Source organism: Oncorhynchus mykiss, chromosome 17 (genome assembly GCF_057628025.1).
Source record: "Oncorhynchus mykiss isolate SJ-2025 chromosome 17, ASM5762802v1, whole genome shotgun sequence".
In the NCBI taxonomy this organism is placed as follows: domain Eukaryota; kingdom Metazoa; phylum Chordata; class Actinopteri; order Salmoniformes; family Salmonidae; genus Oncorhynchus; species Oncorhynchus mykiss.
The window spans coordinates 29323303-29329801 of record NC_143038.1 but is presented as its reverse complement, the minus strand read 5'-3'; positions in this window follow the sequence as shown (position 1 = coordinate 29329801).

Here is a 6499-nt window from a genome sequence, read left to right as displayed (position 1 = left end):
ATGAAGCAGAAGTGCGACATCAGTGGCTGTGGAGAATTGAGATGCAACCCAATGCAAAAACAGATATCTCTAGCTTAAACTGACAGATTTTGATGGGGATTTTTTTATTTTGTTACTTAGATTGACGCACCGGTGAGTCAATTCACTCTTGGTGTCAAGCCCTGATCTGTTTCACCTGACCTTGTGAATGTCTCCACCCCCTCCAGGTGTTGCTTATTTTCCCCAGTGTATTTATCCCTGTATTTCCTGTCTCTCTTTGCCGGTTTTGACCCTTGCCTGTTTTCTGGACTCTGTACCCACCTGCCTGACCCTTCTGCCTGCCCTAACCTTGAGTCTGCCTGCCATAATGTACATCCTGGACTCTGAACTGGTTTTGACCTTTTGCCTGTCCACGACCATTCTCTTGCCACCCTTTTGGATTCTAATAAATATCAAAGACTCAAACCATCTGCCTCACGTGTCTGCATCTGGGTCTCGCCTTGTCCCCTTATACTAGGGGGTTTTAAAGGCGGAAAATAACTTAATTGTAGGCCAATGAAGTTCTCTCAGCCAGTATTTGCATTTCATCTAGTTCATATTTCAGTTGTTAACACCGCTTTGTCCACTAACTATCATCAGTGTATATGACATCTGAAAAAAAGCTCTGACTAAGGCCAAAAGGACAACATTGAAAAAAATAAGTTATACTATCTAGAGCAGTCTGGGAGTTTCTCTTCTCTCGTTTTATTATCGCATTGTTCCCATGCACCTGTCACAAAATAACTCAGACGTGTGAGTGCTTTTTAAAATGGTTTATCTGACACTTCATTTAAGTTCTGTGAATTGGAAAAATCGAGAGGCGCACTACAAACCAAGCCATATCCCACCCCAAAATGTTCAAAGTAAAAAAAAAATGGTGACGGTATGCTTTGGGCTTTTGCTGTTGCCATTATTAGTAAGCATCAGAGATGAGTCCTCCATCAGCTGTAACAATCGCAGTGTTGCACAGTAAATATTGAATAAGTAATATGGCCTTCATTGGAATGCAATGTAACAGGCTACAGCCGCTCTAGGGTAGCAAAAAAGTGGTTGGCTGGCAGCAGCTGTTGCGCACAGGGCTCAGCATTAATCTAAATCAGTTGGTGCCAAATTACCTTCAACGCAGCGAGCAGGTGGATAATGAGCTGAGGCAGGGGACGGTGATCTGGAACGTGGGGTGTGTTCGTGCAGAAATGAGCTACTTTAGCTGGTCTTTGCTGGGCTTTTGACCGGAAAGTTCTTTGTCTGGCCCACCTCCATCGAGAACCTTTTTTTCTGCAAATATAGCCTTCGATCGTTTCGTCGGTGGCAAATAATCTCCACACTCTCGTGATGACAAATGGTTTGGCTCAATTGAAGACAGTGTAGCAACATGTTCTGTTTCCGCAAGTGGTACACAATGGTTAGAGATTGCAATTGGTAGCATTGGTTAAGGTCAAGTGTTCTCAAGTACAAAACCACTACATTGAAGCAAACGGATGAGGGTGGGGATGACAACAGACATGAATAGCTGCAAGAACAGGTAGAGCTACAATTTATTGAGGTTGTCGATGAAAGGTACAGATAGGCTAGACTAAAAGTAAAAGTTCAGGAGGCACGTGAAGCTTCAGACCACTATCGTGTTTCAGTCTGTCATCTCAAACCCCGTAGATTTGCCGTGTCTTGTCAAATTACATTTAAAATGTCTTGACTCATGGCCTGGGTGAATAGGTGTCTCAGAACTTTAAGGTGAATTAAGTTCTCCTTCCCACCACACATACACACACCACTCCACCCCAATGATGGGCTATTGAGATGCTGGGTAATTAAAATGAATTGACCTGTGAAATGAACGTGTCCTTCTGCAGGCTGAGACAGATCGATGAGATGGATATTCTGGTATGGATAGAGAGGGTGAAGAGACTAGGGATATTGGAGAGGTTATGGACAGGTAGTTAACTCTCCCGTAGTCATGCTGCCAATCAATACAAAATGTATACAATTCTAGATGGATATCGCTCCATAGAATATTTTCGATATGGTGTGACCCCAGCTTCTGTAAGGTTTGCCGTAACAGTTTTATGGCTGTTTGCGGATACACACTGTATATGTTTGTTGATTTGAATGATCTACGAAAGAGACAAACTTTATTCTGGTAGGATTTGAAATTGAAAAGAGAAGCATTTACAATTTCAGCGAACTACCTGGCTATGTAACAGAATCCTTGTCGGAACAGTGTCTTGAGGGAAGAAAGACACAGGTTTCTGACGCTTTTCCACTGAGGTTAATATTGTACTTGGACATCCATCTCTATTTCCTAATGCAATTTTATGGTCAGAGTGCAATGTGCGAACACACACACACACACACACACAGAGAGAAGGTCAATTATTTTTTACACCACAGTGAATACCTCACAGAGAGCTGGACCAGTGACATGGGCTGCCCATATGACTGATACTCTGTAGTTGTAGCAATAACAAATGAACTTCCTATATTTCTTGCAGGGCCCCAACACTGCTCTCAGTCTCCCAGGTATGGGACATTGTGAAAGGAGCCTGGTGGGTAGGCTAGGCTATTGGCATGTCATGCACACGGCCTTCGTGGCATTGACAGATAGGCCACTCCTCTCTCTGACCCCCAGCCGGCTCTTTCCATCTACTCCTGCTGTTTTAATAGTTACCCCACTGAAGGGAGAGAGAGAGAGAGATAGGGAGAAAGAAGGAAACAGAGAGGGGTGGGCGAGAGGGAGAGAGGGGTGGGCGAGAGGGAGAGAGGGGTGGGCGAGAGGGAGAGAGAGGGACAGTTTATTAACCATTACCATGCCAATTATCAGAAGACAGTGTTTATATAACCGTATGCCCATGGCTTGTTCAGTGCTGGAAGGCAGAATGGATACTCCTTAACTAGATACCCCCAAAAACAAATCAGGCTGTACAAAACCTTAATTATTCAAATAGGAAACACTTGAGTAAATGAGGTATACAAAGTATATTGAAAGCAGGTGCTAGCACACAGGTGCGGTTCCTGAGAATATTAAGCAATTAACATCCCATCATGCTCAGGGTCATGTATAACAATTCCCAGTTGCCCATTATTATGACTACCATGGCTAGAAGAAGAGATCTCAGTGACTTTGAAAGAGGGGTCTCAAATGGTGTGTGTGTGTGTGTCTCCGTCACCAGACTCAACCCAATTGAACACTTATGGGAGACTCTGGAGCGACGTCTGTGACAGCGTTTTCCTCCACAATCAACAAAACACCAAATGATGGAATTTCGCGTGGAAGAATGGTGTATAGATGGTGTATAGAATTCCAGATTTCAGACTTGTAGAACATATGATTCCAGACTTGTAGAACATATGCCAAGATGCATTGAGGCTGTTCTGGCGGTTAGTGGTGGCCCAACGACATATTTTAAGACACTTTATGTTGCCGTTTCCTTCATGTTGGCATATGTCACCTATGAAGATGTATTGGTTATATGTCACCTATGCAGTGCCTTCAAGAAAGTAGTCCCACTCCTTGATTTTTCCCCACATTTTGTTGTGTTACAGCCTGAATTTAAAATGGATTACATTGAGATGTTTTGTCACTGGCCCACACAATATGGATTTTTATTTATTTTTTACAAGTTAATAAAAAATGAAAATCTGAAATATTTTGAGTAAATAAGTATTCAACCCATTTGTTATGGCCAGCCTAATAAGTTAATGAGTAACAATGTGTTTAACAAGTCACATAATACATTGTATGGACTGTGCAATAGTAATGTTTAACATGATCTTTGAATGACTGCCTCATCTCTGTACCCCACATGTACAATTGTCTGTAAGGTTCCTCAGTCGAGCAGTGAGTTTCAAATGCAGATTCAACCACAAAGACCAGGGAGGTTTTCCAATACCTATCAAAGAAGGGCACCTATTGGTACAGTAGATCGGTAAAAAAAAGCAGACATCGAATATTCCTTTGAGCATGGTGAAGTTATTAATTACACTTTGGATTGTGTATCAATACACCCAGTCACTACAAAGATAGAGTAAAAAGGAAGCCTGTACAAAATACAACTATTCCAAAACATGCGACCTGTTCAACAAGGCACTAAAGTAATACTGCAAAAAATGTAGCAGAGCAATTAACTCTTAGTCCTGAATACAAAGTGTTATGTTTGGGGCGAATCCAATACAACACATTACTGAATACCACTCTCCATATTTTCAAGCATAATGGTGGCTGCATTATTTTATGGGGTATACTTGTAATCGTTAAGGAGCGGGAGTTTTTGAGGATAAAAAATAAACGGAATGGAGCTAAGCACAGGCATAAACCTAGAGGAAAACCTGGTTCAGTCTACTTTCCATTAGACACTGGGAGATGAATTCACAATAACCTAAAACAGGGCCAAATCTACACTGGAGTTGCCTACCAAGAATACATTGAATGTTCCTGAGTGGGCAAATTACAGTTTTGACTGAAATCTACTTGGGAATCTATATAAAGACCTGAAAATGGTTGTCTAGCAATGATCAATGACCAATTTGACAGAGCTTGAATAATTAATAGATAAAATAATTATTATTAATTATTATTGGCAAATGGTGCACAATCCAGGTGTGGAAAGAGATTAGAGACTTACCCAGAAAGACTCAGAGCTGTAATCTCTGCCAAATGAGCTTCTAGTATTGACTCAGGGCTGTGAATACTTATGTGTTTGAGATATTTATTTTTCAATAAATGTGCAAACATTTCTCAAAAAATGTTGTCACTTTGTCATTAAGGTGTATTGCGCGTAGATGGGTGAGAACAAACATTTAATCAATTTTAAATTCAGGCTGTAACACAAAATGTTGAAAAGGTCAAGGGGTGTGAATACTTTCTGAAGGCTCTGTATAAGACAGCCTTAATTCAACAATTACCCTTTTAACGCAAAATACCTCTTTAGGAGGCTAGTCAAAAAAGTCAGTGACCTTGAAATACACTGCTAATGACTATGGCACAGACTTCTGTTGAATGTGAAGAGCGTGAGAAACATTAACATGCATTACAATGGCATTAATCATAAGAGCATAGGTATATCCTAGGGATATGCTACAGTATGCCCTTTAATAGCATTCTGCCATTGCCTGCCTCCCTGGCCATAGATTTGAATGATTTTATGTAACTGCTAAGGAGTGCGTATTCCATATTGGATGACCTGATTACATGCAAAGCCTCAAGGGCCAGTGATATGAATTGATCCAAGCTACATACTTAAATGTGTGCCAAATGGCACCCTATTCCCTATGTAGCGCGCTACTTTTGAACAAAGTCTAGTGAAAAGTTGTGCACTATGCAGGGAATAGGGTGCCATTTGGGACATACACTTGGAATTCTGTTTAGAACGCTGTACGTCCCACAGTATATCAATGCACAAATTCAGCAGATGTAATGCCAAATGCCATCTCTTTTCACAATGTTTTCTCTCTGTTAGGTTGGGCTCATTAGTTGAAAAAAGCACGTGTTTACTGAAAGGGGATACTGCATAGGCCACTGAAAGAAGGTAAATGTCCACTCACAGTGATCTCCAGCTTCTGTGCCTATACGTTTGGATAATGAATAATGCATACACCCTGAAAACTGCATATTCTCATTCAATCATACTTTACAAGTATTCCAGTGTATCTGGTCTGCAACAAGGCTTTTCAGCAGCATCTTAGATTAATTTAATACCATGTTTAAGTGTGTGTGTGTGTGTGTGTGTGTGTGTGTGTGTGTGTGTGTGTGTGTGTGTGTATGCGGGTGCCTGTGGTAAGGTGTGACAGGTTGTTTAATAGAGGTAATCATTTCTCCCTGATGGGTGTCGACAAAGCGCCCTGCCACGGTTCCATTACTACCCTTCCCTCGCTATTATTTTCCTTACCAGCAGTTTTGAATTTAGATTGTAAAAACTAATGGGTTCTTATTTTAGCGTGCCAGGAAGTTAATTCGGGGACAGCTTATTTTCGCTCTGAAGAAGGTGAATTGGAATAAGAAATGCCTATTCAAGGCAATGATGCTGAAAACATTCATCTCAACTACATGTACATTAGACCAAATATTTGGACTTCAGGTGAAAAAAGCTTCTTGATAATAGAATGATTGTTACAACCGCGGGACGGTTGAGCTAACGTAGGCTAATGTGATTAGCATGAAGTTGTAATTAACAAGAACATTTCCCAGGACATAGACATATCTGATGTGGGCAGAAAGCTTAAATTCTTGTAAATCTAACTGCACTGTCCAATTTACAGTAGCTATTACAGTGAAATAACCCCATGCTATTGTTTGAGGAGAGTGCACAGTTATGAACTTGAAAATGTATTAATAAACCAATTAGACACATTTGATATTAGACATTAGACAGAGCAGTCTAAAACTTTGCACATACACTGCTGCCATCTATTGGCCAAAATCTAAATTGTGCCTAACCTGGAATAATACATTATGGCCTTTCTCTTGCATTTCAAAGATGATGGTACAAAA